At 47.3% G+C, this 26,489-nt stretch overlaps 1 long non-coding RNA gene across 1 annotated transcript; it reads right to left on the reverse strand.

The window, feature by feature from the left end:
- Positions 1-3,830: 3,830 nt before the first annotated feature.
- On the reverse strand, positions 3,831-16,958 carry LOC141374813 (uncharacterized). The gene is made up of 5 exons (XR_012381950.1): positions 16,233-16,958; positions 9,286-9,449; positions 6,356-6,504; positions 5,219-5,418; positions 3,831-3,957 (listed from the first exon to the last, which is right to left on the reverse strand). It is a non-coding gene; the product is annotated as an uncharacterized lncRNA (long non-coding RNA).
- Between the last annotated feature and the right edge of the window lie 9,531 nt (positions 16,959-26,489).

Consider the following 26,489-nt stretch of genomic DNA (forward strand, 5'->3'; position numbering starts at 1 on the left):
ACAAGGAAGGCAATTGTAAAATTAATTTTCCTTATAATTGAAGATACAGTGAAAGAATGCATAAACAGATGTTCTGAATTATATAAAATCATGAGGGCACTTTTAGTTTCTTGTATGATTTTCATGAGTTACAGGAAATGTCAGAGGAAACCTTCAAATTTCACTGTATAAAATGACTTCAAAATTAAACTCAAGACACATGAAACTGGTTTGTATGAAGAGTTAAATTTCTTTGGAAAGATCGTTTGGTGAGAATCATCAGTTCTAGGTGTACTAACACATAGATTTCAAAATAATTCATCAGAAATGTATCCCAATGTTGCCACAGCCTGTAAAACCCCCTTAATAGCTCAGCAACAGCTGCATCATCAGAAAGATTATTCTCAAAATTAAAAAGATCAGTTGTCAGCTTGTAGTCTTACATTTGCCAAGAGTAACTCACTGCCTTTAATGACATTGAATGGAAATGAAATCACTGAAAGTATAAATGAATTTGCAGAAAAATCTTATGATCTGTCCATGTATCACAAAGTATTACTGTATTACATAAAATGACATCAAAATGTTATTTTTGCACATTATAAATTTATGGTGCTACTCACATACTGTTTTTTATCATCCTAGTTATGCTTTATGTTTGATATGTAAAAATAATTTTAAAGGAAAAAGCTTTATATTATAGTACCTTTAATGCCTTTTTTTTCCCTGCTCTTTGAACAAGTGGTGCATTGTGCACAGGGCACTACAAATCCCACACATCACCCTGCCCACAGCTCTTCCCTGCAGGCCCCATGGGCCAGCTCCTCTGGTGTTCCCGCTAGTGGGAACATCCTGCTGGTGTTGAATCCCGCTACCACCTCCATGCTTGCTAGCTCTCTTTTGTGGAAGTCCTTCCTAAAGACCTGCTTGCAGGCCCCTGCGGGGCTCCTGCCAGGGTGAAGAAGATGCACACTACTAACTTGTATCCACCGAGCAGCACACTTCCCATTGACACACCGGAGAGTCCAAGCACTCTCGCTGCTTGCTGTTGAGCCATGCCTCGTCCATTCTGTTCGGGTGACTGTGGTTTTGGACCCTAGTGATGGCCTTTCCACTTATCTGATTAAATTCCAAATTTTCCTAGCTTATTGAGATGAATTTAGACCCAAATTCTGCTCTCTGATGGCTTGGCTTTTCCTTGCAGTTCCAAGGTGTCTCAGATTTTATCAGTATGCCTCCTGTTTTTATTTTGGCTGATAAAAATGGACTTGCTGGAGGGTGCTACAGAGAACATGGTATCTGCAATCATTTAACTTGGCTCAGGACCTTTGCCTCTCTCTTCCCTTCTCTCCCGCTCTCACGGTTTCCATGAAGCGAATATGCACAGTCCTCTTTGAAGGCACCTCCTTCATTATCTTCCCCCTATTAGGCATTCCACTAAAACGGCGAAAAGCACAGAGCTCTTTCTTCCTGCTTCCCTTGTTGTCAAACCTCTGAAGTCACAGGGCAGACAAGAGGCCGCTGCTCTCGGCTGTTCCCCACTATTGGAGGCACCCTGGGTCTTCTCCAAGCTGGGATACCACCTATGAAATCTGCAGCAGCAGGAAGAAAAAAGCAAGTCAAATGCTGAGGTCCTCCGGACATAATTTCCTTCCTGGGAGAACTTCCTTCTGTCCAATAATGTTGAGCAAAAGACATGGCTTTGGGAAGACCATGTTATCCCTCGTATTGCATCCCTGACAAGTTGGCTATATATCTCATGCAGGTAAAAAGATTACAGAAAAATGATGTCACAGGGTTGCGGGGCTGAATCTCACAGAGGCAAAAGGCAGAAGTGAAGTGAGTTTATTAAGTGAAGGTGAAAAAAAGGAGAAGGAAGAAAGCTCTCTAGAGTGAAAGAGATCCTGAAAGGGTTGCCACTAAGAGCTTTTATGGTCCTTCTTTTATAGAAAACCGAGGGGAACTTGGTAAATATCTTGTCTTTAACATTTAAGACAAATAAGACACATTGTAAATATCATGAAAATAACCCTCTATATTTAGAACAAACAAGGTGGATTTGTTATGCTCCCTTCTCTCTGGTTAATATCTCGTCTATAACATTTTCCACACCTGAGATTTCTGAGCCTGGTTAGTAGCCCTCTACCTAACTCTCCCTCCCTATCCTTGCCTGTCTCTTACTCAGTAAGAGCTTGGGCTATAGATAGACAGGGAGGCAGGAGAGAATAAGATTTAATTTCCTGTTCCTTTGGATATTACACCACCAACTCTTCCAGATAGAAACCATTGCATGTGAGTCCTTGCTTCCAGCCTGATTTCTGGCTCCACCTTCCAGACAAGCAGTCTCTTACCTCTGAGTTGGGGTTCCTTGGCTAGAGCTGATGACCACTCCAATCTTCCTGCTTCCCTGTAACTCCAGTTTCTGAACTATGGCTGGCCAAAGCGTCAGAACCTATGAACCCCCTAGTTCACTGACCTTAGCCCCACAGCTCTGCTTTATAATTTGGCTTCCATGGATCCCCTGGTTCTTAGTCGCCTCTCTGATTCCTGGATCATGACTCCTCTCCAGGTGTAAGTGTTGTCTGTGTCACAGCACAAACCTGTCCCTGCTGTCCTGGTCCGCCTCCATCATCTTCCACGCTGGTGTGACAAAATCACAGCTGTTCCTTCCTCATCATTTTACTTACACAAGCTCCTGGGCTGCACTGGTCAGAGTGGTTAATTACTGGGACAGTCTCTTAGAAAACGGACTCTGCTAAGAATTCCAGGAAAGGTGCTCCCCCAAGTCAACTGGACATTACCCTTGCCATCCTCCACTGAGCAAGCGATTCTGCTTTCTTTTCTAGCCAAACTACACCACTTCACTTTTACGTTGTGTTGCAAACAGATAGGCTTTTTGTAAATCAGACTATATCATAAGTGACCCAGGACGACTGTATCAAAAGGGGTCCTGGGAAACATCTTACAAAATCAGAAACTTACCCGCAGTCATTTAACTGTTTCCCAAAGCTGAGTTTTCATGTACTGGTGTCCTTTAGTGGCACATGGGTTCTCTGCCACCTGACTGCTCCATTGGCTATCGGCAAGACTCTTGTGGTATGTCCACGGTAAATGTGTCCCACCCAAGCCGCATGTCTTAGCTACCACACTGATGTATTTAAGGAAAACCAGGGTGTCGGATGCTACGTTTAAAGGTTGAAGGTCTTTACAGAAACATAGCTTTAAAAATGTTCAAATTCATAATAACTTCAGATGGAGATTTTGCTGTTGTTTAGCACCAGGAAAAGAGAAGTTACGGGTTACAGATGAAATCCGCATTGAGAAAAGGCAGTGGCTGTGCTACTTTCAACACCCCCCTTGGGGTTGGTAGTATGTGCTCTTGGAAGAACAATCCTGAATCTGGAGCATACATGGAGGCTGCCTATTTGGTAAGTCACCTTTCCGCTCAGGTCCACGCTTTGCAGTCTCTAGCAACCCTGGGAGAGGGGGCCTGGCTCTGGTCAAGCCATCTGCTCTCAGTCTTAAACTCTCCTGGGGCCCAGACTTACAAGGGCCCTGGAGGGAGCCCAAGGGTGATGTTTAGAAACCAACAGGGAGTCACAGACTGTGCCTCTGGCCCAAAAGGCTGATTTACTTGGCAACTTTTTATTCTACTCATATAATACCACCTTTCAGAGGCTGGCCCTTTCCTGTCCTTCTCCTTCAACTAAGAGGCTCCTCAGACTGTCCTTGACATTCAGGGCAAGTGGGGACCTTTGGGGCCAGCATGGGGGTGAAGGGAGCCGGGGAGGCCCCCCATTTGCATAGAACCTCTGAGCAGGTGTATTTATTTTAAAGAGTCCCAGGGAAGGAGCAGAGGGTGGGCTGAATTGCTAGCTCTTCTTCTGCACCCTACAGCTTCTGATTTTCCTCCCGTCTGAGGGACCATCAGAATCATGGCGCTGAGGTTTCCGAGATAAAAGCTGAGAGCTTCCATTCCTAGAAGAGTTTTCAAGAAAACACACTGGAGTCCTCCCATATATTATAATTTTCCAAACGGGATAGCAGACCTCTGCTCTACTCCTCCCCCCAACATATGCACATGCACACGCGCACACACGCACATGCGCGTGCGCGCGCACACACACCCCCACACACACACTTCTCTTTTTTGCCTTACAGTGCAGGAGCATGACCATTTGAAGGAGGGGAGGACTGGTCTATGCTGATATCGAGAAGCCTCAGTGGTGCTGTTCTCCCTCTAAGGGGGAAGAGTGAGGTTCTGGAGAAATCCAAGCAAGCAGCTGCTTCCCAGTGTGGCAGGATATATCCAGGGATTATACTTATTTGCTGTGTGATATTGAACAAGTTATTAATGCAAAATGGGGAAATTGTAACAATAGCTTCATGTATTGATCTCTTACTATAAGTTAATACCCTGGCTAAACATTTTCCAATTAGCTCATTTAATCATAACAATCTGGCGAAGAAGATACTATTTTGATCTTTTACTTTTTTAATGGTGGAAAAGTCAAGAAATAAAAATATATTATCAGGGACAAAAGTATATTAATTAATGCTTCCAAATATTATCTCACTGCACACAAGACAGAAGAATAAATTATTTTCGTGGTTGACAGGGTAGTTTCTCATCCATCCAACCATCCATCCACCAACCCATCCACCTAGGACCCCACAAGCCCTGTGTTACTGTTCTACAATGCTCACCCCACCAATTAATGCTGTTCAATCCTACTGTTTTAGGTTTATGGACAGGACTGAATGATACAAAGATAAACTTGACATTTGCCTCATGACCAGGCCAATTTATGGACTCAAGAGTTCAGGAGAGGGCTAGAGTAGCTAGCTCCCCCAGAAATTCCACCTGTTGGCGTGGGGCAGTAGGAATTTGCCACCAGTTGGGAAAGTCATCCCTCCTGCCCTCACATTTAGAAAAGCTGCCTAAGTCTTGGCCTCTGTATGTGTGATGCCTGGGCTTAAAAAATTCTTCTTGTCTTCTCTTCATCTTTGCCTAAATCCCCAGTGGGAATAGAATTGTGATAGGCTTTAGATAACAGCCTCACAGCCTTTATTTTATTTATCTGACAAGCTTGGCTCTGGAGACACCAGCTGTAAGGCTATGTAAAATAGCGTAGGAATTACTAACTTTCCAGCCAAGGATTCTGCTACCCTCATAACAGGACTGCAGAGCTGACTATAACAATGCTGTCTTCAGGACTTTGGGGCAAAAAAAACTCACGCAAGCCATGAGAACACTGAGCTGGAAACCGAATCTCCCAGGAAAGTTTTCTCCATTGGCTTTGCAGGCCTCTCCGTGCTCCCAGACCAGTCAAGGGCGGTGAGTCAGCTCAGAGCAGACACCTCTTGTGGTGACTGTGGGCGACATGCTTCTTCCACTATTTATTAGACTTTCTGTTGTCTCCTCTGGGGATGGCAGGCCTAGAGCAGGAGAAACAACTGAAGACTAAAAAACCTTAAAAGGTAAGATAAAAAACAAAAGTAAAGAGAGAGGGATAAAAATAGAGATAAGCAGGGTTCTTGTTTCCTGGGTAGGTTGACGTGCCTAGATACAACAATTAACGAGCCCATTATGGATCAGAGGTTAAAGGAGCTTGAGTTTAAGATGCTCTGATAAGATCGGGCAGAGAAGGGTTAACCACCAAGGCAGGGACGGTGGCCCAGCTGCTGGGGAGAGGTTGGAGGCGGGGAGTGAAGGGAGAGCAACAGGCTGGTGGATCCAGGGATCCAGAGACTCTGGAGGACCTGGCAAAGAGGTGGCAGGTGTCCCAGCAAGTAGGAGAAAGGGTAGAAGCTCCAAGAGATGTTTTCGGAGGAGGGTAGGTTAGGACAGTTGGGGGACAGGAAAGAGACCAAGGCAGGCCCAAGACTAGAGACATGGCGCAGACCCCTGGACCAAGAAAGCCTTAGGCATAGGAGATAAACAGTGAAGGTAGAGTCAGATTTGTGAGAGCCAGGGCTGGACGGTCTGAGTGGGACCAGCAGCCAGGCTGTGCGTGCCAGGTGGGATGACAAATGCTCTGGGGCTCCTCAGCCCGACTTTCCAGACTGAGGTGCCTGGCCTGGAGCCTGCGGCCAGGGCTGAGCTTGCAGGGGGGAGAGAGCAGAGGTTAGCAAGCGGGGGTGGGGGAGCTTCAGGCCTGTCACTTTGAATGATCTGAAGACTTTGGGTGCAAGGTGCTATTGTTTACACTGTGTTACACATTCAAATCACCTGGGGAGCTTTCAAATATACGGACACCCAGGCAACCCCTCTCCCCTACCCTACCCCACCCCCACGCCAATCAAATGAGAATTGTGATTTTCCAGTGATTCCCACGATAGCTAAGGTTGAAAGGCACCAACGTACACAACGTACATTCGAGATTGCTCTGTCAGTGTCCACTAAATGTGTACCGTGCAACACGGCAACCCCAACCAACACGCAGCGTTGAGCATTTGCAAAGAGACTAGTTTGAATTCACATCTTCTGTAAGCCTTAAAAACACGCTGGATGTTGAGGACCGTCTGAAAAACAGTAAAGTATTTCATCAACAATGAGATGTTGTTGGAATGGTCTTTTGGACATACAGGGTTGAGTCAAATATATTATTAACATTAACTTCACTTGTTTGTTTTCACCTGCCCTAACGCTGCTCCTAGAAACTGGGCCTGCGTCTGCACTTTGCATGATACACGTCTGTTTCTTGTGAGCAGTGCGGTGCTGGAGCTTCTCTCAGTTCCAGTTCACAAACCACACAACTGACATTCCTTCTCCAGTATTGCTGCTGCAGATGGGAAGGGACTTCGGAGAAAAAAAAAAAAAAAAAAAGGCCTTCCGCACAGCTTGTAATTATGTATTTATTGGTGGGTTTACTTGGTTGGTGTCTGATTTCCACAGTGTGTCCCCTGTTCTGTTGACCTATTTCAGCACTTAGCGGGGTATCTGGGTCAGAGTGACAGTTCAATAAGTATTTGGGAAGTGTATGTGCTGCCCAAGGGAGCACAAATGTTTAAGTGAATGGATGGAGAATAAAGGAGAGAAGGGAGGAATACACAGATGAATCAAGTAGATCTCTTTGCTGCTGCTCTGTTCCCTAGACACGGAGGTTGATCAGCAAGAGTCTCCATCCAGCTGGGGCTTGTACTACAGAGGAGGGGCTGTTTTGCAGAGAAGGGAAGGGCTACAGCAGAGGTGATGTGCAAGGGTTTTGGAGGCAGAAGGACCTGGGTTCGAGACCAGGCTTGGCCAGTGCAACCCACCAGTCTCTTGGACTCTGATTTCTTCCATCTGTAAAACGGAGATAAGCTTACCTTGCAGCGGGTATTGTGTTCTGTCGGGCTTAGCAGGATCTGTAAAGCAGTCATTGGTTTAAGAAGGAAAAAACAAGAGGATTAATCTCTGAGATGCACTCCGTTCTCCCCAGGGGGGTGCAGCCGCTCCTTGCCTCATGCGGCGCAGACCACTGTCCCCACCTGAGCTGGGGACACTTGGTTCTTCAAAGCCGGACGCCTGCTGTGCCTTTGGGCCATTTATGACAATGGAAAAATTAAAAATTTCTCGTGTCTTTATGTGTAAAAAGGTGTTTGCTTTGGCTCATAGCCAAGTAGCCTCGGCCATTGGCTACTCTCGGTCTGTGGCTTCTTTGGGGTTTCATGAGCCCGGCACTCTCCTCAGGTAGCACTTTGGGATGAGGTCTCGGATTCATATCAGAATCTTTGGAGATGGGCAGAGGGTCTTGTGTACCCCTATTTTGCTTGGTACAAACAGCATTGCCTCCTCCCCTTGGTCACATAGCCCATGACACCACCCATGGCCACAAAGATGGGATGTTAGGAAATAGGAGGCTGGACCAGATTTGTGCACAGTGTTCTTGTTTGGCCAAACAGTACACCAGGAGCGGCCCTCTTTATCAGGCTCACAACTGAAGAGGGAGCGCGGGGTGACTGTCAAAAAAGAGAAAGCAGTTTATTCCCTCCTTCTAGGGGCTATCTGTAATTAGAATTCAAGCTCGAGTTATCCAGATAAGGAAAATGCTATCCATATGGGCATGTTTTAGTAATTTATGGTCTCTTCAAGATGGGTAAAGCATATCTGTATGCCAAGGCTGAGGCAGTGGTGATTAGCCAAAGACTCTATAAAACTTCATTCCCAGATTTGGAAGACTCTCCAACCATAGGGACATACATTTGACAGGTCAGGTTTTAAAATTGTAAAGCCTACAGAATTATTCATGCTGTCAATGCCCACATTGTCTGCAGTCAGCAGAGGGAATGGAATATCAAAATGGGATTAAAAATAATAAACGGGCCAAGATTTGTGCAGAAACTGGATGCCAGAAGCCAGATGCACCGCCTATGGCTCTTAGGTTGATGAGATCGACAACACACAAATTCCCAAGACTTGACTTCATGAAATATTAACAAGGGAGACTCTGGCTTTTCCCTCAGCAGCTATAGCAACAGAACATTCCTGAGCCAGATACCACTGTGTTATATTGCAGGGCATTAACAAGGCTGTCAAGGACACATTCACGGGCTCAAGAAACTCTACCCCCTACCTGAACAGAGACAGGGCCACAATGTAAAGCCCCGTGACTAGTCAAGTTTCATCAGCAAAAATCATTGCTGACACCTCTTTGAAAAGGACTTTATCAAGTTCTCTTGTCTATGAGTGCACTGTCAAGTGTCCAGACCTTTGTCTTAGATCCATGCCTCCCACTGGATGAAGACATTAAACACAACAATGAAGTATTCATCTTTATTTCTCTCACAGATATGGGCACTGACTCACTTTCCACTTGAGTCCAGAAACATCTGGACTACCCACAAAAAGCTCTTGGCAGTGACCTGAAACCACATGGACAGCTGGCTAACCAACTCTAACCATGTCCTGCTGACTAGCAATTCATCCTCATGTTCCGGACTTACCCAACAACCACCACAAGCAATTCTAAGTGAATTCGGTCCTGCAACTCTGAGTCGAGACTCCAGAAAACTCTACTGAGCTGGCACTTAGCCTCCCTGACTTTGTTTCTCTCTTTCTTGCTTGATTCTAATTTGTCACCCATAAGCTCAGACCTACATTTGCTTCATAAATTGAAGTTTGGCCTGGGCCACCTCTAAACTGGGTCCAAAATCTGTAAAATTTTAATGGCAGAATTACTGTATTGATTCTGTATCAGTCTGGATGGGTTCAGTTCTACTGTGGTAACAAACAGCCGTCACGTCTCAGTGACTGCAAACCACACATTTTACTTCTTGCTCACCCTCTACGTCCATGTGATGCTTCACATCATGCCCCCTCACCTGTAGGAGTTGGGACTATTACGTATATGGGCCAACACTCCTACTCATGTCAAGAGCATGTAGGAAAGCCGGGAGTCTTGAGTCAGGTTTCCTGAGAGACAGACTGCTGCAGACATCTGTGTGCAGGAAGATTTTCTGCAGGGTGATCGTCTCTGGAACGATGCCTGTAAGGGAGTGAGGAAGCAGGAATGAGCACAGGGCTGGGTTGAGGTGTGGTGCAGTTGCAACAGCGGCCCCAGCCAATTCTACAGGTATGGTCCTTCTGAATTGACTCCGACTGAGGCAAGGGAGCCCCATCTTGCTCCCCAGACCACTCCCTTTAGTGTGGGGCAATTCCTAGAGGGCTTGGTGTGAGCAGTCAGCAGCCAACACTCATGGCAGCTGAGGGAATGGGAACTTTGACCCTGAATGGAAGCTTCTGGGTGAGGCACCAGAGCACCTGCCTTATGCACTGCTTGGGCTTTGATAGGAAGTTCAGTCTCTCTGGGAGCAGCTCTGCTGGCATTCCGGTGGGCCCCCTTTGCCACTTACCAGAGGAAGTTTAGAGGGATGATCTATAACCCAAATGGGTGTGGTTGGTCTCAAGGCCACGATTGCCTATTTTATATTCTTTTTGCTTTTGACTTTGCTAGGAGGACCCAAACCATCACATGTGAGCTTCTGGTCAGTATGCTGTTCTCTGGCCATGCCTGCTGCACTTAAGTTATCACCAGAAGAGGCAAGAGAGTACCAGGAAAAGCCCCAGTATGTACCTGATGATCAAGGTCAATTACCCTGCTAGAGTAGGGACTCCTTTTCTCACCTTCTTTTGGCACAAGACGCTTACAGTGACTAGGCAGCAACTGAGGCTTGAGGTTTAATGGGGCATTTCCTGTGTTCCCCAGTACAGATGCTTCCCTCTGGGAATCAAGACCTCTAGACTTGCAGAGCCTAATGCGACAGCAAGGAGAGGCATTGATTGCTCAGGTAGGACACAGAAAATGAAGGTGTACAGGGCCCTTGGTTCCTGGACCCATATATTCTACCTTTCGGGGATACTACATCACATAATGGTCTTGGGGAGTGTTAGTGGCATCCTAGAGGATAGCGCCCCATTTTCACAGAGTTTAGTGCCCCCTCCATGGTAGATGCTCTCTGCTGGGCATTAACATGCAGTACAAAGATCTTCACCCGTAGATCCACCTCCAGGCTCTTCCTAGGCCCCAGTCTTGTAATCTTTCTCTTTTCAGGCCCCTTGGCCAACCAGCCCAGTGATTTCCCACAGCATTGAGTTGTGTGTACCTATTCTTATTTCTTTTCCACCCAAAGTGAATGACCATGTGTTCTGCCCAGTGGAAGGACTCCCTGAACATTGTCTTTCAGGACTGCCCCAAGTGGGACTGCAGGCCCACAGCAGTCCATTTTTGGCTAGCATCTCCAAATTAAGCCAACACATCCTTGAACCAGTCACAGTCTTTTTCTTCGTCCATCAGCTTGGCTATTGGAAGGCATCCCCCATGTGGCCGTACATTTTATCTAAGGGAGCGAACTTGGTACAACAGTGGTGATGACAGGGGCATCTGGGCCATCTACCAGTGCAGCTTACATTGCCCTCTGACCTTGCTCATGCCCAATCCCTGATGAACCACTTCTGTTACCCACAGATTGCTGCTGGGTCTGTTGACCCAATGGCTTGGTAGATTGGATGCCAGCTCGTGATGGGAAGCTTTGGCTACGTAGTCACTTGTCAGATGCTCCATCTCTACCAGGACCACTAGCATGCCAAGAGCTATGTTTCAAATGGTATATAGCTCTCCTCTGCAGATGGAATAGCCTTGCTCCAGGACCCTAGGGGTCTACATTGTGATTCTCCTACTGGGGCATGCCATAAGCTCCACATGGTGTTTCTGCCCACCACGGACAACTCTAATATCAATAGGGTCTGCTCATTGTTCGGTCTAAGCAATATCAGTCCTCTTTTACACTGCACCTGGACTTCTGTGACCCAGAGCTAACAGCTTTGTATGTTACCTGGTAAATGGGCCAGAGCAGTTTCACTAAGCGGCTTTCAGATCCCAGAGAGGCCTACCAGGCATGGGGCTCCTTTCTTAGTGGTGAGAGGTGGGAGATACAATAATTTGTCCTTTATTTCCAAGAGACATCCCCCCTTGCACCAAACCGCTGGATGCCTGAAGAGTTCACTGACTTGACAGTGATGTTATGTTCTCTTGGGCACGATACCAGGCACTACATGATATCGGTGTGTTTTGTTTCTGGTGATGTTAACTTCAACCATTTGGTTAATGTGTCTGCGAGCCTTCTCCTCTGTAGCGTTTGATTCCCCCGTGCCCCCTAGTAATTAATAAGTATCTGATGAGGAGATACTTTGATACTATGCAAATATTGTTTATCATCATACTTTCACCACTGATTTTAGCATCCATTGATGATTCTTGCCTGCAACAGTTATTACTGTGGTGTTTGCCAAATGGTGATTTTCTATTTCCATCTTCCCTTTTATACAAGTTTTAATTGGAAATCTTCTTTAAGGAAAAGCTGTCCCTTCTCCCCCATTTCTTTAATCAGTTATTTTATTTATTTTTATTTTTTTATTTATATCATCATGAACCGATAGATATTAACTTTTTCTGCAGGTTAAATCCATTACTATTATTATTTATTTCGTTGCTCAAATTATCCTAGATTTGGCCATTGGGACTTCGTTCAGGTTAAACACTTCCTCAAAACAAACATTTTTTTACTGCAATTGGTTAAATCCATTATCTCTTTCTGCTGCAATTTCTTCTCCCTCATACACCCCCTTATTCTAGGGAATGTTGTGGTGACCATGGGCATTTGGGCTATAGGGGCAAGGGGAAGCTGAGTTGGGGACATATTCAATTTATTAAACTATATATATATATATATACACACACACACACACACACACACACATATATAGTGTTGTTTGAAATCACTATCACTTCCATGTATGGTTAGTTGAGTTATTGTTGGGTATCTAGTGTCGGAATGGCTTCCAAGAATATTTCTACTCTCCAAAATGTACAGGAGCAGAGGTTTCATTTTGTACGAATGTGGCCTATAGTACCCAGCTTTGGAATTATGTAGATAGTGGTTGGCCTGCTATTATAAATCTGTTCAACCTTGCAACATTGATGCAACAACCTTGAAAAGAGACTCTAAAAATTATTTTTGAAGACTCAGAAGAGAAACTTGAATACAATAAGAAGCAAGGTGTTTTACTTAAAAGTTCCTAAGGCTTAATTAATATGCCATTTTAATTCAATTTGGAAAGACATTTTTGGGACATTTCACTAAAAGAAATAAGGCAGTAGATGATGTAGGAAAGATGTTAGGATTCAAGCCAATGGCCAAGGAAGAATTCTTGAGACATCTTTGGTCAACAAGGTGGCTTTATTAACGCATAGGGACAGGACCCATGGGCAGGGAAAGCAGCACCGGGGAGGGGGAATGGCCAATTATATATACTTTCAAGTTGGGAGGGGGTTAGGGAGAGCCTCAGTCTCTAAGGAATTTGGAAGCAAGGTTTTCAGGACCTTGAGGGGGCTAGCTATTGTTGGGAAAGGTCATTTATTACTGTCTAATAAAACCAGAGTCACGAGACCCTTCAGATGTATATCGGTGGGTCATATGCTTGGGGCATGATTGCCAACGTGTATCTTGGGGGGGTAGAGAGAAAGGAAGTTTCCAAAGGAATGTTTATATGTTCAAGTAAACTTACAGGATCCTGGGGGGTTGGGGCTAAGATTGTCTTTTGCCCTTAGCGAAGTATTAACATTGAGGCAGCTGAGTTCCTAGAGGAGGATTCCCAATTTGGGGACATGGGAAAAGTATATTCTTTTGTCATTCTTAAATACATTTATTTAATAACAGAGAAATTTCAGGAAAAAAGTTAATAGAAGAAGAAAAGCAATGAAGTAAATAGAAATTCTGATTCAAGGATAGAACTATAATTAATCGTATCAAAAGCAATAATTCAGTAGGAGACATAACTTTCAAAAGAATAATAATGAATAGACTCTTGTATTGTTTAGTAATCCAACTAATGATGAGGAGTGAATCATATGAATACATTGGAGAAAGATTTACATTTCTTGTTGATAAACTGACACCCATGAGGATAGTACACAACTCATGCTACCTTTCTCCAATGAGGACATGGATAACTAATAAATAAACCAATGAGTGATTTTCAATTTAAAGAGTTTTTAAATGGAATTGTTTCTCTAATTTCTCTTTCTACAGTTGCATTATTAATGTATAAAAAAGCAACTGATTTCTGTTCATTGACTTTTTTATCCTGCCACATTACTGAATGGCTGTCTGAGTTCTAGTAATTTGGGGGTGGAGTCTTTTGGGTTTCCCACATAAAGTATCATGTCATCTTGGGTCCTTTTTTTTTTTTCTTTTGGATAAGTTTGGCCAGTGGTTTATCGATCTTATTAATTCTTTCAAAGAACCAGCTTCTAGTTCCATTTGCAATAGCACCAAAAACCATAAGATAACTCAGAATAAACCTAATGAAAGAGGTAAAGGATCTTACACCAGTTAGAATGGCAAAAATTGACAAGACAAGAAACAACAAATGTTGGAGAGGGTGTGGAGAAAGGGGAACCCCCTTACACTGTTGGTGGGAATGCAAGCTGGTACAGCCACTTTGGAAAACAGTGCGGAGATTCCTCAAAAAATTAAAAACAGAGCTACCCTATGACCCAACAGTTGCACCACTGGGTATTTATCCCAAAGACACAGATGTAGTGAAGAGAAGGGCCATATGCACCCCAATGTTCATAGCGGCAATGTCCGCAATAGCCAAACCGTGGAAAGAGCCAAGATGCCCTTCAACAGATGAATGGATAAAGAAGATGTGGTCCATATATACAATGGAATATTACTCAGCCATCAGAAAGGATGAATACCCAACTTTTACATCAACATGGATGGGACTGGAGGAGATTATGCTAAGGGAAATAAGTCAAGCAGAGAAAGTCAATTATCATATGGTTTCACTCATTTGTGGAACTTAAAGAATAGCATGGAGGACATTAGGAGAAGGAAGGGAAAAATGAAGAGGGGAAAATCGGAAGGAGAGATGAACCATGAGAGACTGTGGACTCTGAGAAACAAACTGAGGGTTTTAGAGGGGAGGGGGGTGGGGGGATGGGTTAGCCTGGTGATGGGTATTAAGGAGGGCACGTACTGCATGGAGCACTGGGGGTTGTATGAAAACAGTGAATCATGGATTACTGCATCGAAAACTGGTGATGTATTGTATGGTGACTAACATACATAATAAAATAAAATTTTTTTAAAAAGTAAAAAAAATTAAATAAATAAATAAATAAGAGTTTTTAAGATTAGTCACTGCTAAGGAATACTTGTTATGCTCTGAAGTCATGCAATCATGTAGGAAAGAAATTTTGTTGGACATTTTCCCCAAATCGACAACAATCCTAAATGTTTACATGGTATTTCCAGTAATGAGTTGTGATGCTGAAAGAATCTTTTTTGAAACAATCGGTAAGAAAAAAATCTTGATCAAGCATGCTAGAGCTAAGACTGACTTGTCTTCCTATGGCAGAATTGTCATCAAATTCGAAGAAACAATTTAAAGAACATGTGGCCCCCAAAAAAGGTAGGAAAAAAATATTTTAGTCATATGTCAGGCAATTAATAAAATCGTACATCATTTGTGTGGACTTTGTGATGTTTATGGTATGGTCAGCATTTTTAAGATTTTGAGATTGGTTGTGATTTCTCATTTTACATAAATAGTGGTTTTCAAACCTCACGTATCATAATGTGGTATTCTTTTTCTTAAAAAAGGACCTCCAGTTGTATAAGCTTCAGGCCTCACAAAATCTGGATCTGCCTCTTCCTGAGATCTAAGAAAGGGCAGGTTTCTCAAAGCACGCCGCACGCCTTGGAGGGGAATTTTCCTGACCGACCTGGAGACCAGAGTCCTGACTTCGACTTTGTTTCAGTGCTTACAGGCACCTCACGAGTGGGAGGTGGTGGGGAGGGCTGCATCTTGCCCATTGCTGCCAGGCTCCTGGGAGAGGGAATCCGAGGGAAAGCAGCTCTCCAACCTCCTGCTGTGCCCGGCACACACCTTCAACCCCCACCCATTAGGTGTGAAATGGTTGCCCGTGAGTGTTTATGTGTGTTTATCTGACAGGCCTGCAGGAAGTGTGAAGCTCTGTTTGCTGAGAGTTTTATTCTACAAATAGAAAGTGGTGGTGGGCGGTGATGGCAGGAAATTGTACCAGGTGGAAGGGTTTATTAATATCAATATTTCTCGCCATGATAAATGAGTGTCCTGGGGGCTCTGAGGATCTGACAGCTTTCCTTTTCTGCCGATGAAGGACCTCAGCCTTTACAGACTGGGGTAGATTTGCTGCCATCACAAATGAACGGCAGCCTCAAGACCATGGATCCTTCTAAAAATCACATGGTGGGCATGGGATTGACAAAAATACCCTCGTCCATTTCTGTCTTTGAGAAGACAAAGCAATCACAGTGCTCAAAGTCACCATGCGTGACTTTGAGCATTACTGTTTCTGGTGTGTGCAGAATGCTCAGCCCAGGTGCTGACACATAGCAGATGCTGAATAAATGATTTTTGTTTCTATACAGGCTTTCAAGGCAGCTCTGAGGTGAGCTAGACCAAGGAGGAAAGGCAGTATTGAGTTGTGATTGGGAGAACACCCCCTGAAAGCAGGCTCTGCCCCTTACTAGCTGGGGGGACCTTTGGCATGTTGTAACCACCACAGTTTCCCCATCTGTGGAAAGGAGCAATAGTGATGAGTTGTTGTGAGGTTTAAACAACTTAACACACATAAAACACATAGGACAAATCTGGCGCACCCTAAGTGCGATGTTAGTGTTAGTTATTATTATTAGTGTTACTCCTCTTATCATATTACCTAGTGGTTCAGGACTGGTGTTCCTCATTTGCCAAGGCCTCTCAGTATCCAGTCCCTCTTGGGTTGGTGCACAAAAGACTGTGGCTTAACTACAGACTATGTCTCTTTTCCTGGGCCCCTCCTCTTTATTCCTGTAGCCAGTGGAGGAGGACACGAGGGCAGGCATCGTCGCTGACTTCAGGTGTCTGAAGGGCGGTCACATGGAAGAGGAGAGGATGCACCTTGGCTTCACAGGGTGTGCCTTGACGGGGATGGAAGTTACAGGGAAGCCAAAACCAGCTCAGTGAGGGCAGCACCCCATAACAGAGTGGTCAAGCCATTCCCTGGGCTGTGCTGGAGGAAGCAAGTTCTGTCGTTGGGGGTGTTGGAGCTGAGCCTGGATTGCCTTTCGTCACAGTTGCTATGGGAAAGATGAAGAGCCCTATATTGGTTATCTATTGTGATGTAACAAAATACCACACAACGTGGTGATTCAAACACCAGATTTCTACTATCTTGCCACGTTGGTAGGTTCAGAATTCAGAGGCAGTTGAGCTAGGCTGCTCTGGCTCAGGGTCTGGCTGCCGTGTAGATGGTGGCAGCGGCTGCGGCCATGTTGTCTTGCCTGAGACTGGAGGATCTGCTTCCCAGATGGCGTGCTCACACAGCTATGGGGAACAGGCCTCAGTTCCTCGCTATGTGGGCTTCTCTACAGGGTTGCTCGGTTGTCTCATGATATGGCAGCTGGCTTCCTACAGAGCACATGACGCAAAGGAGGGAGCAAAACAGAAGTGTAATAATGTCTTTTATGACCTACCCTTGGATGTCATATTCTGACATTTCTGCTACATCCTATTGATTAAAAGTGTATAAGCCACACTCAAAAGAGGAATTAGGCTGCTTTGAAGGGAGGAGATCAAAGAACTTGTGGACTTATTTTGAAACCAGAGGCCCCTTACGTGCTGAGTCACTGTGATTGCTTTATGCATTATGAGGCCAAAGGTTTTTAATTAGCACTGATGCTAAGTTCCTTTGCTGCAGTTACTCAGAAACACAGGAGGAACATCCCCAGTGGGTAGCTCCAGCAGCTCTTTCTAGGCCCAGACGATACAGTCTCACCAGTCAGCGTCTCTACAGCCAGGCAGTCCAAGGCCAAACCACTTCCTAGCTTCACCCTCTCTCATCACTGCAGAAGGGCCCCTTCTCTCCTGGAGGCCAAGGCTGCGGACAGCTGGGTGACAGCAGAAGGAAGGGAATGGAAGCCTGCCAGATGCGGCAGAGGCCCTGGCCCCCGGTACCCTCTTGCCTTCAGATTTCCCGATGGAAAGAGAAGGAAGGAAGGAAGGAAGAGAGCAGACAGAGGGTATGGGAAGAGTGCTGAAGCTTAAGAAATGACCTACCTAATGAGAAAGTACACTGGGGAGGGCTTGCGATCTTGAGCACATCGACTCTAGGTGACTGTTATCCATATCAGAAACATAGACATTCGTAACGTGCTGCTCCTTCATGGTAGCATCACAAGCCTTGAAAACATTGGGTGATTTCTAGATTGGTAAGGTGGGTGGCTGAGTTGTCATTAGGTGGAAATCCTGGGTTATCAGGTTTCAAGGTATGTATAAAGGTTGATTTGTTGAATAGTCGAATTCTTGTGGCCCATGGCTCGGAATGGTCCCAGGGAGGACGTGTGTGTGCAATGCAGGGGCACCTGTTTACCTTACAGTTTTCAATCACTGTTTGGGGAAAGGGCATATTGCTGTTATCCTCAGTAGGGGTCAGGAGCTAAAGGAGAGAGAAGTAGTAACAGAAGGGATTTCCTTACATGACATTAGTGGAGTGTGTGTATGCGTGTGTGTTGTGTGTGTGTGTGTGTGTGTGTGTGTTTGTGGGCGGGGGAATTGGTTAATGCATTCCCTAGCAAAAATGCCAGGGTTTCCCACACAATATCTTTACAATGAATGCTCAAAACTGTATGAATTGGGTATTATTATTTCCGATTTACAACAATCAAACTCTGGGGATCAGCTTAAAAGAAGCAAACCATATTGCAGGTAATTATTAGGTCAATAAAACAGAAGCAACTCCCTGTTTACAAGCATCTAACTTACACTCCCCCCATCTGGACAGCAAATTCCTCATTCTTACCGCTGTGAGGGTTGTAAGGGGATGAAAACTTGGGAGCTTTCAAAGGATGGTAAGGTGGCAGCACAAGGCAGGCCCAAAGCAGGTACTGACCTCGATTTCAAAATCCTCCTCGACTAGGCACCCTAACAGTGTGACCTAAACCATGCTGATATCCCTCTCTGGGTCGTTGGTTCCTCACCTATAAAAGGAGGGTGTGTGTAAAGGAGAAGAGGGTGTTGGCTGAGTACCAGAGTCTCCTGGGGAGCTTATAAACACCCAAAATGCTCACCTATCTGGGTCTGCCCTTTCGAATCAGAATCCCCAGTGGGGGAGCGCTCTGGTAAACCAGCTCTCCAGTGATCCCAGTCACACAGCCCTTGGCACAAGCCAGTGTTTGAGAACCACAGAGCTTTTGGTCTCTAAAGTCCCTCCAAGTTCTAGCATTTAATTCCATTTTAGGACAGAGAAGAAGGAAGAAGGCATGAGAAGCTGGAACAGTTTGGGGAGTGCTGATCCAGTAAAGGATATTTTGCTCACCATCACGTTGTGGCACACTGCCCAAACTTTTCACTTCATTTGCTCTTAACACCTTTTGTGTACTATTTGGGGACATATTTGAATGGAAAATCCACCTCTTTTAAAAATCAAATAATCTTGATAAGGAAAATCTATGTCCTAAGATGGCTGACTGAGCCAGCGAGAAGAGTCCCAGTCCTTGCCCCGGGGCTCTTCTGGGTTCCTCTCCCTGCCCTGCTTCGCGCATGTGCCAAAAGTGCCAAGTATGCAGAAGTAGATGTGTATAAATTGCCCCCTTTGCTTGTGCTTGGGGCTCAGACCTTTGGAGACCACTCTCCTCTGAGCCTGCCGGCATTAAATAAACCTCCAATCCGCCAAGATCTCTGGGTGCCACTTGGTTCTTCCGTCGGGTGATCCAGTCCAGGTTCCGTAACATTTGGTTCCCTGACCAGGAAACCCAACCGTGCTGGCCCATTGTTGCCACCAGTTTGGGGGCAATGGCGGGGCAGTGACAGAAGGAGGGATCGTAACGGAAAAGGCGTGCCCTGCCTAATTTTCAGCAGTCTCCTGCCCCGCTCGCCTTGGGCCAGCCCCACTCTGCTGTTCCCGCCGGACTCGAGGAGACTTGGCAGGTGAGGACCTGGTCCCGACGCTGGATTCCAGTAAGGCTTGGGGTCCCAGGACCTAGACAGGCCCACCCTATGTGAATTGGAATGGCCCACCTTTGATGTCAGGTGGCCTTCAGAAGGGACACTGGATGTCCCAACGATTCGTCGAGTATGGCGAGTCGTAACAGGAGAACCAGGACACCCTGACCAGTTTCCGTACATTGACTGTTGGCTAGGAATTGCTTAGACCCTTCCCCCCTGGGTGCGATTTGCTTGCAATAGGCAGAGACAGTCCAGAGTCTTAATTGCCTCATCCAAGTAACATAAAGAAAATCAGCAAAAGCCCTAGTCTCCACAAATCCTAGTCGGAGATCTGGAGGATGAACCAACCCTGCCCCGACCGCACGCACCCCCAAGACCACCCACACCTGGTCTTTCAGCTCTAGACACTGCCGGCATCAGTTTCACTGGGGATCCACAGGTGCCCCCAGGCCCAGAGGAGCTACCAGCGCCCCCAGGCCCAAAAGATCCACTTTCTCCAGGACCAGCAGCCCGGCTGCGCCCCAGGCCGGGTCCAGGTGCCCTCCAAATGCCAGTATGAGAGATGTGAGAACCCGAGAGGCACGATGAAGGTAGGACAGTCCAACCTGGCCATTCCATGATGTATTATCAGCCCTTCTCCACCACCGACCTCCTCAATTGGAAACATAGCACCCCATCCTACTCTGAGAAACCACAGGCCATGATAGACCTCACAGAATCCCTCTTCCAGACTCATTGGCCAACCTGGGAAGACTGCCAACAGTTACTCCACACCCTATTTAACACAGAGGAAAGGACTAGAATAATGAAAGGTGCATGGCAGTACCTGGAAGAGCATGCACCAGTGGGAGTCATTGACCCTGCTGCCTGGGCTAATACAGCCGCACCCAAAGAGCACCCAGCATGGGACTTCACCACAACCAAAGGACAGGCCCACATCCACTGGTACCAGGAGACCCTCCTCTGGGGAATCCGGGCAGGAGCTAAGAAACCCATGAACATGACTAAGGTATCCTCAGTCACTCATCAACCAGGGGAGTCCCCCCGGGACTACTACGAAAGACTATGTGAAGCCTACAGAATATACACTCCATTTGACCCCGAGGCACAGGAAAGCCAACAGATGGTAAATACCTCCTTCATGGCTCGGGCCGCCCCAGACATCAGAAAAAAACTTCAGAAACTAGAGGGTTTCGCCGGGATGACCATCACCCAACTAAAAGAGATTGCCAATAAGGTCTACATGAACAGGGAGGTCTCAGCCGAACGGGAAGCTGACAAAAAGATGAAAAAGAAAGTCAGCCTCCTCGCCGCCACCCTGAAAGAAAAGGACAACGCAAAGACGGGGAGACCCCAACTACTGAAAGGGGGGAAACCCAGAACCCCCTTGACAAGGGATCAATGTGCCTACTGTAAAGAGAAAGGGCATTGGAAAAACGAAGGTCCCAACCGGGGAAAGGCTCAAAAGCCCAGCTGCTACAAGGAAGAACCCCGAGAAGAGGACCTCATAGGCCTTGCGGGAATGGACTCAGACTGAGGGGGACCGGGCTCTGTCCTCCTTGGCCCCCATGAGCCCACGGTCAGAATGAAGGTGGGGGGCCAACCAGTGACTTTTATGATTGATACTCGAGCTGAAGACTCTGTTGTCACCTCCCCAGTGACCCCTTTCAGCAAAAGGACTGCGACCATCCTTGGGGCCACCGGGACACGGGCGATACCACAGTCCTTCTGCCAGGCTCGCCAGTGCGAACTCGGGGGCCACAAGGTCCGACATGAATTCCTTTATCTGCCCGATTGCCCCATCCCTCTTCTGGGCTGAGACATACTCTCCAAGCTTAGGGCTCAGATAACCTTTGAGCCCACTAGTCACACTAGCTTCTGACTGAACCCAAGGCAAGAGGAGACAGGGTCTCTAATACTAGCAATTACCACACCAAAGGAAGAAGAATGGAGGCTATTCTGTGCCTAGGCCCAAACGAGCTGCCCCCTGGAATTCAGACTCGCCTTCCCTTCAGTATGGGCTGCAAACAACCCACCTGGACTAGCCCGGAATCGGGCCCCTATCATTATTGAACTGATCCCAGGAGCCCAACCTCAGAGGCAAAGGCAATACCCCCTTCCACAAGAAGCTAAGATTGGCATCCAAGAACATCTGACCAAACTCAAAGAAACAGGTATCCTAGTTGAGTGCCAGTCAGCCTGGAATACCCCACTCCTGCCAGTCAAGAAGCCAGGAGGGGGATACCGACCAGTTCAAGACCTGTGGGCCATCAACAAGGTGACCATCTCTGCACCCAGTGGTCCTGAATCCATACACCCTCCTCTGCCAAATCCCAGGGTTGGCCAGATGGTTCACTTGCCTAGATTTGAAGAATGCCTTCTTCTGCCTCCGTTTAGCTCCCCAGAGCCAGCCACTATTTGCCTTTGAATGGTCTGAACCTGATACAGGGCGTCAGACGCAAATGACTTGGACGCGCCTCCCGCAGGGGTTTAAACACTCACCAACCCTCTTTGGGGAAGCACTGGCCATGGACCTCGCCAGCTTCCCAAAAGAGGCCACACAGTGCACCCTCCTCCAGTATGTGGATGACCTCCTCCTCGCCAGTGACACACAGAAGACTGCACAAAAGGCACAAAGGCCCTCCTACAGCTCCTGTCAGACTCAGGATCCCGAGCGTCATGGAAGAAGGCACATCTGCCAACAACAGGTCAGATACCTTGGTTTCTCCTCACCCAAGGGAAGAGAGAACTAGGGCCAGAGAGGAAAAGGGTCATCATCTCCCTGCCACAGCCCCAGACAAAAAGGGGCCTACGAGAATTCCTGGGGGCTGCAGGATTCTGCTGCATCTGGATCCCTGGGTTCTTGGCAATAGCAAGACCACTTTTTGCTCTCTTAGGGGGACCAGATTGAGAACCCCCTGCCTGGACTGAGGAAGCAGAAGGCGCCTTCACAGAGATAAAGACCACCCTGGGGCAGGCTCCAGCCCTGGGCCTACCAGATGTAGAGAAACCCTTCAATCTCTTTGTGCATGAAAAGGAAAAAAGAGTGCTTGGGGTACTCACCAAGACTGTTGGACCCTGGCAATGGCCAGTTGCTTACCTGTCAAAGAAGCTGGACCCAGTGGCAGCAGGATGGCCACTGTGTCTCAGGGCGCTGGCAGCCACAGTCCTACTCATCAAGGAGGCGGACAAACTTACCCTGGGGCAAGAACTTAACGTCAAGGTCCCTCATGCAGTTGTGTCCCTCATGAATGCACAGGGATACTGCTTCCTTTCCAGCTCTCGGCTAGCACAATACCAAGGGCTTCTCTGCAAAAACCTGCAGGTCACCCTCAAAACAGTAAGGACATTAAATCCAGCAACTTTCTCCCACGGAAGAGGGGGCACCAGACCATGACTGCTCCAAGGTGACTGATGAAGTCTACGCGAGGTGTCCAGATCTGCTGGATCAAGCCATAAAGAATCCAGAGCTCACACTGTTCAGTGATGGCAGCAGTTACCTACAAGAGGGTGTCCGAAAAGCGGGTTATTCAGTAACCACAACCACTGAAGTCCTAGAAGCTAAGGCATTACCAGCTGGATGGTCAGCTCAACGGGCTAAGTTATATGCCTTAGTCCAAGCCCTCACCCTCGGTGAAGGCAAACGAGTCAACATCTATACTGACTCTCAGTACGCCTTTGCTACTGTACATATACATGGAGCCATCTACAAGGAAAGGGGCCTCCTAACCGCAGCAGGAAAAACTACCAAGAACAAGGAGATACTGAGACTCCTTGAAGCCATCTGGCTTCCAAAGGAAGTAGCAATCCTGCACTGTAAGGGACACCAGAGAGGAGACGACCCCATAGTGCGGGGAAGTCGTCTGGCAGATGAGGCAGCCAAGACTGCAGCCAGTGAGGACATGGACAGAGCCTCTTCCCTCACCATGGCCTTAACACCCCCAGAAGAAGTCCCTCCGCCCAGTTACACTAAAAAGGAAAAGGAATGGGCCATGGCTGAGGGGGCCACCCTGACTGAAAAGGGATGGTGGATGATGCCAGATGGGTGCATCTTTGTTCCAACAGCAACTGGAGAGCATCTAGTCAAGGATACCACCAACTCACTCATCTGGGAAAACTGCATTAGAGGCCCTTCTCAAGAAGCACTACTATGTCAATCAGCTGCCAGCACTATGCTGAGCAACGAGCAAATGATGCATCACATGTGCTAAAAAATAATCCTCGGTCTGTACCATGACCCCCGCCAGGTGTCGTGAGAGCAGCCCCCTTCGAAGATCTAGAGGTAGACTTCGCAGATGTGCAGCCAAGCAGGGGGTTCAGATATCTCCTAGTAATAGTATGCACATACTCTGGGTGGGTCGAAGCCTTCCCAACTAGGACAGAGCAAAGCCGGGAAGTAGCTAAAGTCCTCTTGCGGGAGATCGTGCTCCGGTTCAGCCTGCCATTAACAATCCATAGTGAAAATGGACCTGAATTTGTGGCAGAAATTGTACAGGTCTTGACCAAATCTCTCAACATCATCTGGAGACTGCACACCGCTTACCAGCCCCAAAGTTCAGGGAAAGTAGAACGAATGAATCGCACCCTCAAGGGAACCTTAGCCAAGTTTTGTCAGGAGACTAACCTCCCATGGCAGGATCTGCTACCCCTAGTTCTCCTGCATGCTCCCTGCATGCCCGGGACATCAGGTTTCTCCCCATTCGAATTAATATATGGACAGCCTCCCCCGTGCTTGGGAAGCCTTCCAGGAAACTTGCATCAGGTTAGAGATAAAGGGATAAAGGAGCAGCTTCAGGCCCTGGGGGCCACCCTAAATAAATTACAAAAGTACACCATCGAGAAGGCCCCAATCTCCTTAGGATCTCAGGTACACTCCTTCCAGACAGGGGACTCAGTTTGGGTCAAAGATTGGAAGAAAGACCCCCTCAAACTGCAGTGGACAGGGCCCCACACTGTTGTTCTAACCACCCCTACTGCCCTCAAGGTCTCAGGTGTCACCCCATGGGTCCACCACTCCAGAGTGAAGAAAGCTCATCATTCGGAAGAGGAGTCTCACCAGTGGAGAGTCCAGCCAGACTTCACGAACCCACTCCAGCTTCACCTTCGACAAGACCCCACAACTGATGGGCACCTGCTCACCGTGGTCCCTGGCTCTCATCAGCATGATTTCCCTCATCTTGGGAGTTGGACTCTACACTGTTGCCCCTCTTGACTGGACTTTCCCTCAGAGACTTACTATTGTCATTGCTTATTGGGGGTCCCTAAGGTGTATTACTGCACTCACTTGTCCACGGGTTTTATCTGCTGATGGGTTAGCCACGATGGCTTCCTCTACCTAAGGTCACAGGTCCCACTTTTATTGGCCCTCTGCTGTCTACTCCTGAGTGCATTTCACATGGTTTTCCTGTTCCCAGTCAGTCCCGGTTTTCTGCTGCCTGGTGTGCTGTTCCTCCTCACTACCTCTAGCTTGTCTGGCCAGGCAAGGGGAGAAAACTCTCGTATCACTGTTACTGGCAAATGGACTTTCCAGCTTATCCCCCTCAATCTCGCACCAGCGCCCACACTGACTTCTTCCACCTGGGATGGGCACACACCAAAGGTTAACCTCCATTTTGATGGATGCCAGCTTCTTGATACGTTCATGGCCCTCACTCTGGTGACCAGCTGGTGGATATCTACATCTGTGGGGGCCCTACGCCTCAACAGCCAAACACCTGCCCTCCGTTCTGCTCGCAAGCCTGGGGATGTGAGTCATGGGTGGTGACTTGGCCAGGAATGGAACGATGGTCCACCACAGGTGGCACCTCAAACAGCGCAGTGACATCCAGATTTCCTTGTCACACAGCGCCACCCCATCCTCTTGCTCTAACGATCACTGTATACCACTCCCCCTCTCAGTCTTAGAACCCAGTGCCACGTCATGGGCTACAGGAATCATTCTCCTGCTGGGCCAGTATCACCCTATGGGTGGCCAATTTTATGGCCACCATGGCCAAATTTATGATTAAGTCCATGTTCACTCCAAGCCTTACAGTCAACCCCCAGAGTCAGACAGAAAATAACTCGCTCTGGAGCATTCCCCAGGTCCCCCATCCACACGCAGCAAGCATCTATAGCACAACTGTTAGGTATGTTTAACGCCTCCCACCAAGTGCTTAACCACTCGAATCCACCCCTTGCGTCTGACTGCTGGATCTGTATGGAGCCCGGTCCCATTCAATACCTAGGTGTCATCCTCAACCTATCTATCATGTCACCTCCCACCTCGGCACCGGGGACCTCAGATTATCCCTTTCTGGCTCTGGTACTACTGTATGGCAACTCTTCTTCTCCCATCATGGGTGAAGGTCGGGTCTGTGCACCTAACAACACTTTTTTAGCTTGTGATCAAGGTGTATACATCTGCATCACTCCGCACGATCAATCATGCACGCTTGTCAGTCTCTTAGCCGATCTTTCAGTCCTCCCTGGGAGCAATGCCCCACTCATATGGAGAGCTCCTGGCCACCCTCGACGCTCCCCTGAGGCTCATCCCTCTTATCGTGAGCCTGCTGGCCGCATCAGGTGTTGCCCTTGGCGCCACTGGCGTCGGGATGTCTCAGGTTCAGTATCAGGAGTTAAGTCAACTCTAGGCGGATTTTTCTGTCCTCACTCACTCGGCCCTGGCCCTGCAGGGCCAACTCGATTCACTGGCCTTAGTGGTCCTCCAAAACAGGCACGGGCTCGACTTGCTCATGGCCGCGCAAGGCGGCTAATGAGTCAGGGGTGGTCCAAGAAACTCTGACCCAATTACAGGAATGAGTACATCGCCGGTGGGAAACACTCCAGCAGACAATTTGGTGGGATACCCTCTCTCACAATGGTTCCCCTTGGTTCGCCCCCCTCATCGGCCCCCTCCTATTGCTTCTCCTCATAGTAGCATTTGGTCCTTGTATTCTTAATGCCCTTACTGGGTTTATCACTACTCAAATTGCTAAAATCAGACTCCGGT

The sequence above is a fragment of the Callorhinus ursinus genome, unplaced genomic scaffold (assembly GCF_003265705.2).
Source record: "Callorhinus ursinus isolate GAN/ISIS: 27379988/994484 unplaced genomic scaffold, GSC_fseal_2.0 scaffold1, whole genome shotgun sequence".
Lineage (NCBI taxonomy): Eukaryota > Metazoa > Chordata > Mammalia > Carnivora > Otariidae > Callorhinus > Callorhinus ursinus.